Raw genomic sequence first — 12,611 nt, 5'->3', positions numbered from 1 at the left:
CCACTCAGTAGGTTATCTATCTCCAGCACCAGGACACCCAGTTCCCAATGAGATCCAAACCCCAAATAAATCCATTTTACTCTGTATAAAGCTTATACAAGGTAAATCTGTAAACTGTTCGCCCTCTATATCACTGATAGAGAGAGATGCACAGCTGTTTGCTCCCTCAGGTATTAATCACTTACTCTGGGTTTAATAATAAACAAAAGTGATTTTATTAAGTATAATAAGTAGGATTTAAGTGGTTTCAAGTAACAACAAACAGAACAAAGTAAGTCACCAGGCAAAAGAAAACAAAACACGCAAGTCTAAGCCTAATACATTAAGAAACTGATTACAGGTAATATCTCACCCTCAGAGATGTTCCAATAAGCTTCTTTCCCAGATTAGACTCCTTCCAAGTCTGGGCCCAATCCTTTCCCCTGGTACAGTCCTTATTATTTCCAGCAGACATCTTAGGTGGTAAACATGGGTATTCTCATGACTAGGTCTCCTTTGTTGTGTTCCACTCCCTTTTATAGCTTTGGCACAAGGTGGGAATCTTTCATCTCTCTGGGTCCCCACCCTCCCTTCTAAATGGAAAAGTATCAGATTTAAGATGGATTCCAGTATCATGTGGCATGGTCAAATGTCCTGTGAGATCTCATTCTTCATTACCCAGGGGCTGGTCATACATACACAGGAAGGCTTGCAGGTAAATAAACCCATTCACAACCAATTGTCCTAGTCAATGGGAGCCATCAAGATTCTAAACCACCATTAATGGCCCACACTTTGCATAATTACAATAGGACCTCAGAGTTATACTTCATATTTCTATCTTCAGATACAGGAATGATACATACATACAAAAAGGAGGAATATATTCAGTAGGTTATAACCTTTGTTATTATACCTTACAAGAGACCTTCTGCATAAAGCATATTCCACAGTTACATCATATGCACACTCATAAGCATATTTCCATAAAACATACGGTGTACAACGTCAGAAAGGCACTCACTGAAAATTCATTGGGCCAGAATCTTAGGTTTTATAAATTGGCATATCTCCATTGAAATCCATTGTTTTAATTATTCTATTGTTAAAAATCATATTGCTCTTATAGAAAATAACTTTTCAGACAAAGTTTTCTCTCACTCAGGTATGTTCTCTACCTTGTGTGGCTTAAACTTTTAGAGGAACAGTTAGAACTTGTTAAAGAAATATCAGATGATATTTATCCTCCTCCCTCCAAACGGTCTTGGAATTCAGATTCTCCCCCTATAGATTTCTTTCCCGATCAACATATTATATAAAAATACATCTTGACTTTGCTTTGCTTAGAAAGGCTCTAAATACTCAGTGTAGCACAGCAGGAAGCTCCTTTAAAGCAGTTTAGATTGGTGGGTGGATTCAGAGGGGAGGAGACCACAATTATACCCCATTTCAATGACATGTCTGGAGATGCAGTGACTCCAGACAAAGAAGCTGAAATGTATGAAAGTTGCCATGTCTTCAAGACAGACCTAAAAATACCTGCCTGAACTGCAGGTTTGAAACCATTTCCAAGAGCAGTTCACATAGGCTCCCAGCAGGAAAGCCTAAGACAGCACTGAATCATTTACAACAGGCTGTCTAGAGTACCTGGTTATCAGTGAGAGTGAAACACAAAGCACTTCTCTACTTAGTGCAAACATATAGTCATCTTTGTACATGCATGGTAACTACATCTCTCTATCCTCTAGTTGTTACTCAGGCAAAACTCCGACTCACTCTCATTGCTGATCATTACGATGTGCCATTCATTAATAATGTTTGCCGATGAGAACTAAAGTAGATCATTCCAAAAAAATCAAGACCTGAGCTGAGATGTTTGAAAAGAACTCTGAAATGGCTACCAACCACACAATAGTCCACAATTCTCAGAACACTTGTCACATGAAGCCAAAGTTGCTAAATTCTGTAACTTCCTCCAACTTGGCACACGGTACCCATTTCAGTTCAGAAGCCATTTCGGGCTAGGGATGGGTACTCTCACACACCTTGCCACTAAAGAAATTTATTTTTGTGGCCTCAGTGTCATACAAGCTCTTTTGAAACCAAAAACAATTGTTTCCTAACTGAGATTAGCCCAACAAAGCCAGCACAGGTGGCACATTAGAAATATCCAGGTCTCTATCTTTCCCCGTTTTGGCTAGAGGAACGGGTATAGGATTGAATCCCGTATACACAGCTCTGCAGTCAGAACAGCATCTTCAACAGCTGCTGCACAAAGCGGCTTCCTACTGTTGTTGCTGACTCTCCGGTATCTCTGGGAAAAACGTGCTCCAGATGTTTGTGAGAAGAAACCCCAAAGTTCAGGCCTCTGTGACAATTATAGTTCCTTTCCCAAGTGGGTCAGCCTCTTCCTCTGAACAAATGAGCAAAATGGCTTCCGCTGACCCTTCAGAGCACCAGAACTAGGCTCAGCCAAATCAGGAAGTAAGAAGAAATACCATTTGTTTGCCCTTTTCACTTCCACGTATGTTGTGCAAGATCAAAACTTGAAATACACTACGAAACACAGGAAAATCAGAGAGGAGACAACATATACTGGAGAATTGGGGCCAGTGTTACAATGTGAATGGACCTCAGCTTCGACCTACTGTAATATTTTTCAATATTTTCCCATTCATTTGCAAGAGGCAATCAGTTATATGAATTGTCTGTGAGAAAGCTGTGACCTTGTTCACAGGTGATGATGCAAACCAACCCTCTCAGTTTTGCTTGGAGGATTCAACTACATGACCGCACAGCCTCCAAGGGGAATCTTACATAGATGTCTCCGTCCCAATGCACTTTCACATACATGGGTGGAGGTTTAAAGAGTTGTAACCCCAATCAGTGGGTTGGAAATCTAACAAACAGATACCGTCCTTAGCATGAAGGCAGACATGAATTTGGAGAATTTTATTAAAAAACAACGAAACATAATTATTACACACAAACATCTAGTTTTTCAAAACTTAGGTCCCAGGTTGCTCCAAAACACTTTCCTACAATAACAGCGAGATTTTGTCACTTGGCAGTAGGAGTCTGTACGTCTCAGGTGGATTATAAGATAACTAACGGGCCTGGGACGCATATGAACACAACTTGCTTTTCTCAGATATAAAACAGAGCTTAAGAATACTTTCATCAGCTAACTCCTCACTTCAAACTCCATCTTTTCTGGCATTAATAATACCTATCAGAGGGCCTTTTAAGTTTCAAAGTGCTTTATAGACATTCATCAAGGCTCACAACTTTCCCTGTGAGATAAATATCAATTTATTATCTCAATTTAATGGTGAGGAAACTGAGGTACTGAGGCCTTGCCTACAATGGGGAAAAGCTGGGTGTGAAATTCTCCACTGGAGTAGCTCCACCTGTGGTAACAACAGTGGAGACTGTAGTGTAAACAAGGCTTAAGTGCTTTTACCATCATGTCATCTATCTCACAAGCTCCTGCCCCTATCCATGATTGCACACTTGCTCACTCAGGCTCTTTTTGACCTGAGAAATCATTGGAAAAGTGAGTGAAAGGAGATTGTATTTCAGAAATGGAGAACTTAAAAAATAAAGTACCCATAAAACTGCACAGCAAAGGCAAAACAAATTTGCCATGTTCCATTTGAAATTCTCACATAGCTAAAGGTCTGATCCTGCACACATTTAAGTCAATGGTAAAATTTCCATTTATTTCAGGATCTGAGTAGAGGATCAAGCCCTACATAACTGTAGATGAACAATTTATTTTACAACCTGGTTTGGAAATACTGTTACTATCTCAGTAAATGGTGTAGATGGCACCCAACAAACCCTGGTGTTTTATAGCTACTTCCAGAAGGAATACCATTCTGTTCACATACAACAGCGTGTGACAAAGTAAGAACTTCTCAGCAGGAAGCTGCATCCGATGAAGTGAGCTGTAGCTCATGAAAGCTCATGCTCAAATAAATTGTTTAGTCTCTAAGGTGCCACAAGTACTCCTTTTCTTTCAGCAGGAAGTGACTACATGGTCAAGCCTGGAGAAATCTGCAGGCAGATCCTGCTGTAAATCAGCATAACACTCCAGCATAACTGAAGTCAACAGAGCTATGCCAACAGAGCTTGATCTTGATCTTCCATTATCTGGCCCACATTTACTTTAAGTGCAACACCAAGAATACGGAAACAGGGGTGAAATTCTGGCTCCATGAAAGTCAGTGGGAGTTTTGCTATTGACTGCAATGGAACCAGGATTTTACCCATGGTGAAGGCGGCTACTGAAAACTCTTGGCCAGCTTCTGCATAGTTACTGCACAGCATGAAAGCACAGTAACTCTACTGAAGTCAAATTTCCACACTCAAATCCCATTTACATCAGGGTTACTGAGCAGAATTTGGCTCTAAAAATTGAGAAGAATAGGATTCACAGAGAATTAAGACAAACACTTAGCAGTACTCAGAAGAAGACAGATACAGAGACCAGACATACTGTAGATTTTGATGTCAGCTCTGACAGCTACCGTGATGTTTAGTGTGTGTATGTTGACAGCTGAAGATGAGGGGCTAAAGCAGAAGGAAAATCTCCCACTCTTGAGACACTAAATTATTCAACTTAATTGATGCAAATGACTGAGACTTAACTAAACTATAACATGAGCTACGGCTCAGAGACATATGATGCATGCCAATTTATAGCACTTTACAGTAAATTTTTACTAACTAAACACTAATAACTGATCAAAGTTATCCCTGGTATAAGGGAAATTAGTTTTCCTTTTTTTCAAATTTAAATCCTTTATATGTAGTTTGACTAAAATCAGGAAGGGATATGGAATGACTAGAGAGATTTGGTCCAGATCTAGGATAGGACATACATTGAAACAAACAGATGAAGTGCAACAACAACAAAATCCATGCCACAACATTTGCGCGGCACACAAAGCTTCCATTATCACACTAGTTTAAAAATTATTTTGGAAAAATACCCTGAGTTGACTGCTATGCCATGCTGAGTGGGCTGGTATATATTTCCTTGATTTATTTTACAGTCTCCCATTATTCCCTCTGTCTAAACAATTTTTCCATGTCATTAATTGTTTTGCAACGAGGTAAATAAGAGACAGACTTTTTCCCCACTGTGCATCGGTTCCTCTCATTTTGTTTTGTTCTGTGCTGTTTCATGTGCTCTTCTGGCTGAGACAAGTAACTGGAGATCTTGCAGAACTTTGGCAACAATATGAGAGTTTCTGGGAGAAATTTCAGAGAGCTTTGCCAAGCTTGTGCAGCAGCTATCATACTTGTGACGATACAAGACTATTTCATTGCGATTGCATGCCAAAGTGAAGCCTATTCAAAACACCTGTTTTGTGAAGTGTAAGTACCAAGCAATATAAAAATCTTGGTTTCCCAAAACATATAGTGGAGCAGTGGTTCTTCATCTTTTTTCACTCTGGCCACAATTTTCAAGAGTGACTAGCAATTTTATGTGCCTGTACTTTTGCATGCCCAGTTTGAGACAATCTATTTCCCTTAAATGCTAAACACCAGCACTAACCATCGTTAGGTGTCTCAGCTGGACACCCAAAAATTGGAGGACCCTGGATAAAAGCCATCAAGGTCTGACCCTAAATACCTTACATATTTATTGGTGCGGATCAAAAAATCACATTTGAAGAATCTTTACCCTCTCAATTTCTCAAGAAAGAGATCCTCTTGTGTGTCTGCTTCCCCTTCCAATTCTCCTTTTTCCTGGCATTTTCGGAGTCTTCTTTTGATGTCCTGTAGACTAAGCTCCATACATCAGTGATGGTCCAAAAATGGTCTCCCAAGGGAGCAGGGTCAGGCTCATGTATGAGAACCACCGTGTTGGTTACATTAAATGGACTGGGAAAAATGGGAGAAGAAGAGATACACTCCCTGGTGCAGTTTAAATATAGTTGTTCCAGATCCTCAGTTGGTGAAAATCAGGGTAACTCTTTGATTTAAGCCAGCTGAGGATCTGGCAAATGGAGTGCAAAATAAGATGCCAAGGAACTGCAATAATACATTTCTTATAATGTGAAACACTGAAGTGCCGAATAATAGAACTTCATCCCATTATATTATGTTTTATTAAAATCTATTGCTGCCACTGCGATTTATGAAAACATTTACCTAATTGCATGACCAACATTTACTTGTTCTTTGCTTTTAAGAGCAGGTTTTTCCTCACTGGCAGAGTGCTTTCACAATATTATAGATAAGAATACTTAAAGAACAGATAGAAAACACACATATTTCAGGGACTGCATGGTTTAGGAAATTGGAAATGGATTCTGGGAGCTTTATATCATTGGTGGTTCAAATCCAGTCTGAGTTGGCAGTGACCACGATAAGTTACCAGATGGTTTTCAGTTCCCTCTACAAAATGAATTTGATAGTTTCAGTTCACTATCCTGTGAAAAAGTGCCCTTATTACAAAAAGCACTATCTATATTTCAGTTGCACCTACAGTCCACCACTGAGATCAATTCCCTATTTTATGATTTAGTTATGAGTCTGATGACAATCATTGTTTTCTATAAAGCCCCAGCTCCTGGAGTCAAGTGGATTTCAGCCTTTATTCTTAAAGAAAATGTAAGTTTCTAGCCAGTGTGGCTCTGAAGAAAGCTTCAAAATGTGAACGCAGAGTACCGGAAAGGCTCAAAAAGCAGAAGGCAAATAAAAGCACACCAAATCTATTATGTTTACATAATCTCATGATTTTAAAGCACTCTCTTTATTTTTGGCAAGCCTGACTCATGATTTTTGAACATTTGGGATTGGCAATACTGGTGATAGTACTTGCCCTGAAGAGCTTTCAGTCTAAATAGACAAGACCATCAAAGGTTAGGAGGAGAAAAACGGGCACAGAAAGATGAAGCGACTTCCTCAACATCACACAACGGGTCTGGCAGAACCAGGAATAGACTCTAGGTCTCCCAATGCCCCATTTGGTATCCTATTCTCCCAACACCAATGACCCTATTTAGCAATGCTGGTGAGAGTCTGAACAGACAGACAAGGAATTAATGATGAAGGAGACTGAACAAATCTCTCGCTCTAATAAGGTGGTCTCTGAAGATCAGGGTTGCAACGCATTGACAGCACAGCATAGACCAGCTTACACAGCTGTAGGTCATGCTGCACTTGCTGTGTGGATAATCAGAGGACTTTGGGACAGAATCTGTTGATGTACTCTGCTGTAATCTCCATTGAAGTCTGGCCCTTCAATTTTTCAAGACTGTTAATGTGGAAACTTTCATGAGGACTAAATTTACACTATGTTTTTAAAAGAAGAAATCCCATATCTTTTAGGAAAGAATACCACCAGTCACGGCCCAGACTCAGCATTTAAGCGCGTGTGTAAATTTACTTGTGCAAGTAAATGGGATTCTCATGGGGTGTGCAGTTACGTATGTGCTCACATATCTGTGGCTCAGGACCCACAAGAGAAGTGCAATATTATAGTTCCCAAATCTGTGGACAATTTACCATGAAATGTTGATTCATAATTCTTCTCATGCTTTAATGAATAAATTATACATGTATTTTAAGATAACGATACAGGCCACTTCATAAACATTGTCTTTGATGCAAAAGATCAGACAACTGTTACTGTTTTTTATTAGTGGGGGAGGGAGCTCGGGTTGGCGTCAGCAAGACAGACCATTGTATGTATAATATCAGCGACTTAACTTTGCTCTGAGTTGGCTCCTTTGTAAATTCTCCAGGCTCCATGAAATCCAGAGTTGGGGCTGATAAAAACACTTAAAAATAAAAAGGCATCAAAAGAGCATTTCATAAATGCAGCATATTTTATAAAAAACAATTTCAAATCTGATCCAGGTAGACATAAAATTTTAGGAATAAGTTCAAAGCATGGTTCAAAAAACTTTGATATGTTTCCTTAAAATACAAAAGAGACTACAGAGGCATGTTTGGGAGAATCTTTTGCGTGTGTGTCTGTGTGTGTAAACAGAATTAGGAGTAAATGCTCTATATTTATATCCTTCCATACTGAAGCTCTAAATTGCATATTTTTGCTCTTCAATATTGTTCTTTATTTTTCCTATGACAAACAATTGCTATGGAGAGGAAATAATTACCTTTATTAAACAGGCAGTAGCTTACTCTGTCTCTTACACCTTTTAGACAATTTTGTATATAAAGGAAGCCAACAGAGCCCAAACTGTGGGCTCACAGTATCTGAAGGTCCATCTGAAATGGGAGCAGAGTAGTGGAAGACTTCCCCAACCTCTTAGTCAAGGGCCCAGACTGTCTGTAAGCAGAAAGGGGCAGCTAAAGAACAGGCTGGTCAAGGCTATTTGTATGTAACCCCCACTTGGAGTTTGCCTGCTCCTGGACTTTTGAACTGAGCTTCTAGGGGACCTACCAAAAGGAATACAACTAAAATGGTTACCAGAGCACTCTGACGCCATTTGCCAGCATATTTGGGGTTGGAGTGAGGACAGAAGGGACTAGAAGCCTTTGCTGGGGCCAATAGAGAGGATTCTGCATACGGTGATACGGACAAGTGGTCCACTGGGCCAGTGACAAGCCAGAGCAGCACAACCTCCAGCGAGAGGGCATTCTGACTTTGCAGCCCTAAGGAGAGAGTTTAGATTTTAGTTTTAAGATTGGAAGCTGAGAGAGAAACAGCACAACTGAGGAAGTCTCTGTTAAAGTGACACTCCCTCCTAAGGGAGTTCTTGCACGCTGTGAGATCTATGGGTCAGATAGTTCCAGTACTGCAGCAAACTGCACCTAGCAGAGAGAGATCTGACCAGGCCCTGGCTACCAAGACCCAGCTGAGACCCCAGGAGAATTCCAAACCAGGGAACTTGTCTGAAGTCAGGAGAGGACTCTGGCCAATTCAAGGGTGAAGATAAAGTCAGGGGACTTTTGTTTGAAGTCAGTGCTGCAATACTTTGTTTCTGGACAGTCAACCTCAGTCTACCTTGGGAAGGTGCCAAAGAGGGAACTGGATTCTGAAGAGGAGTTAGTGTTTGCAGGCAGGGAAATGGTTTATGTTTTAAAATGTTTATTACTTATTAGTTAACCGTAACCCTTTCCTTTCCCAGATCCTATTTCTCTGCTCCCAAACAAGTCCCCTACTTGCTTTACTGTTACTATTGGTGACTCAACCTTTGCTGGGGTTTGTTTTATTTATTTTATTGTCCCTTGTGTACTGGGCTTTATATTTTTTGCCAGCTACTAGCAGTACTGATTTTTGTTCAAGGGTCAGCATCCTTGTGTATATGGCACAGTGAGGAGTCAACAGTTGGTAGAGGCACTAGGTGCCAGAGAAGACTCAATCCATGTGAAGAGAGGGGAGAAGCCACCATGATAGCAAGTGAGGTGTGGGAGTGAAAAGGGGAGGAGCCTTAAGCCACACCTTTGGGAAGGAGCGACTTACGAATGGGTGCTGATTCAGTGTCTCTCTCCCAGGAAGCTGACACCTGTGTGGCTTTTATGGCTGAAGTTTAAAGTTTCTCTCATAGTGGAACCTTCAAGGAATGGCACTGGCAGTATCACCGCATGCCTCCCCCAAAGGTAAGTCTACACTGGTCCGACAATACGCGGGCTGTCCTGTACTCACAGGTGCAAAATATGTACCTGTAAGGATGCATACTCTATTGGCCAGTCCTGAAGTCCTTACTCAACGACTTCAACAAGAGCTTAGTCTGAATAAACGGTAATCAAACTCTCTGTCAATAGTTTTGCCTGTCCTCAATTATGCTGCCAATTATGGTAATGTTTATTTTCTTTACTTTCACCTTATATTACCACATTTAAACTCTCTAATCATCTCAGGCTCACTTATGAAGATACTAGGATCAAGAAGGGTGTTCCACAAAGTCTTTTAAGCTTCTAAATGGGCCTGCACTTTTTGTACTGAATCGTTCTTCAGAGAAATACATGGTCGTATTCCAATCCATTCTTCTACTACTGGGGAATCAAACTTTAGTATTCATAAAATATTTTCAACCTTTCCAGTATCAAAACCTCATATTCTTTCACATCATCTACACAAGGTCCCTTGGTATCATCTGTCAAGTTATTATTTATAGACATCCATCCTAGTAAGGTAGGTCCGGTACCCATGGTCTGAAACTCCAGCTATTGCTGATATTTGCTGAGCAAAGCTGACTGGGGACAGCAGTAGCACTCTAACACTCTAAGAACATAAGAATGGCCATACTGGGTCCGACCAATGGTCCATCTAGCCCAGTAGCCTGTCTTCCAACAGTGGCCAAAATGCCAGGTGCTTCAGAGAGAATAAACAGAACAGGTAATCAACAAGTGATCCATCTCCTGTCGCACATGTCCAGCTTCTGGCAAGCAGAGGCGAGGCACACTTCAGAGCATGGTTTTGCATCCCTGCCATCCCGCCTAATAGCCACCGATGGACCTAATCTTCATGAACTTATCTAGTTCTTTTTTGAACCCTGTTATACTCTTGGCCTTCACAACATCCTCTGGCAAAGATGATGTCTGCCATATCTTCTTCTCCCCCTGACACTCCACATGCCTCTTCACCAAGGAAATTTTAAAAAATGTTGTCCTGAGTTTATTTTAATATGAATCTTTGTTGTTTATTACACAGATGCCTTAACCCCAATAATGAACATTTAACATTTCAATGTTTCAAAAGTGAGTCTTTATATAATAGAAACATCAGCAGAGATTATATCCACACATGCTTATGATCAGATTTAACTACTTTTTTCCTTTTCATAGCTTGTAAGATCCACAAATGTTAGAGGTGAGGCTGACAACAGAGGCAAGAAACACAAGGAACTCATTGAACCTGTGGCCTTGCCCTTAATAGAGATCATCTGCCCTTGAATTGTTAAAGGAGGTGCACAGCAGGGATAGCCAGAAATACTTTCTCTCTGTTGGTGAGCTAAGAGCTGTGCCTCACCATTCAGATGTGGATCTGCTCCATGGTTTGGTCACAGTACAGCTGTAGTATTACAAAAACTTTTCCCATGGATAGATCATGATGTTCACCCAGAAATTACAGCTAGTTCAACATACAGTGGCCTACCTGTTAAATTACACTGCCCAACATGAGTACATCAAATAAGTTCTCTGTAGTGGCTACCTATCCATTACCGGGTACATTTGAAGTGCCTGACCTTTAATCTTTAGAACTCATGGATATGAAACTCACTACAACTGGCGAGGAGGCTGAGCTCATATCTTGTCACACTTAAGGTCAAATACCAGACACATGCATTATGGTGAGTCTTCTAAACTAGCAGAAGTGATTCAGCAGGCAGTGCACAGAATCTTAACCCTTCTAAGAAAATAGCTTAAAGGCTGGGGAGAAATAAGGATCGTCTGCTAGTCAAGGCGCAAGACTGAACAGCAAGAGAACTGGATACTAACCCAATTCCACCGCAGACTTCCTATATGACATTGGGTAGGTTACTTCACTTCTCTGTGCCTCAGGTCCCTCATTTAGGGAATAGGCCTAATGGTATTTCTGTGGCAAACATGGGTAGTGTGAGTCTTAGTTCACTGATGTGTATGGAGATTCTAATGTAGACAGCACTGCATGAGACAAAAATATTAGTGAAAAACTTGGGTGTGGGTGACCAGAGAGAAGGTGAAATCCTGGTCCTACTGAAGTCAAAAGGGTGCTTTGCCAGGATGTCACTCAGGGAATCTTAATCCTCACTCTTGACAGAATTCCTTAACTTTTGGTAACTGGAGTCCAGATACCATGGTGATTTCTTTTAGAAACATTAATTAAACATTTCCTGCCAGTAACATAGTCTATTTAAAAAAAAAATGATGGTAGGATAAAGCAGGAATTTAAGATGAAATTTAAGTGAATTCATCATGATTTCAAATAAATAAAATAGCTGCTGAAACACGCTGGGGAGTTTCCAAATCCTAACTAGCAAGGCAAATGGGAGGAAGGGGAGTCATTGTTTGGTGCTTCTGACCTAGGGAGAGAAGTAAAAAAATCAGAGGCAGGAAAGTAGACAGGAATATTTAACGTCCCTAAAAATCAGAGGCAGGGATGTTTAACATCCCTTTATTTACCCACTTCATTTAGTAAATGCATTAAATTAAACTGCAGATGTTCTGCTGTCAGTGCAGTGAGCAAGCTGCTGAGTGTTAGTGGGCTGTTTCATGATGGAAACATTTTATGTACTGTAAATAAACAAACACTATTTTGTTAATTAGTTAATGAATTATTTTTAAAAATGCTCCATTAGGCTCTTTACAGCCCAAGTAGCTGTAGTTCCTGTTTTTAATAGAGACCCTGCACTAGAAAATGCAGAATGCTCAAGCTCACAGAAATTGCAGATCATGAACAACTAATTATCACCAGTACACCCATGTTTTATGTTATTATACGTTATTTATAGTATTTCTATACCCAAGACCACCAAAGCCATGACACTAGAAATAAGAAATCCAGTCTGTGGGAGGGATGTCAAGAATTAAGGTTTATAAATCAGTGGAAGGTACAAAAGATTATTAATGATGAAGAGACTCCTTGAATAGGTTCAATATGAATTGGGAGGGAGGCCAATAGCTGGTAAATTCTGAAGAGCTGCATTCTCAGTTATATACGTACC

This window comes from Lepidochelys kempii, chromosome 12 (genome assembly GCF_965140285.1).
Source record: "Lepidochelys kempii isolate rLepKem1 chromosome 12, rLepKem1.hap1, whole genome shotgun sequence".
Lineage (NCBI taxonomy): Eukaryota > Metazoa > Chordata > Testudines > Cheloniidae > Lepidochelys > Lepidochelys kempii.
This window is presented reverse-complemented; position numbering follows the sequence as displayed.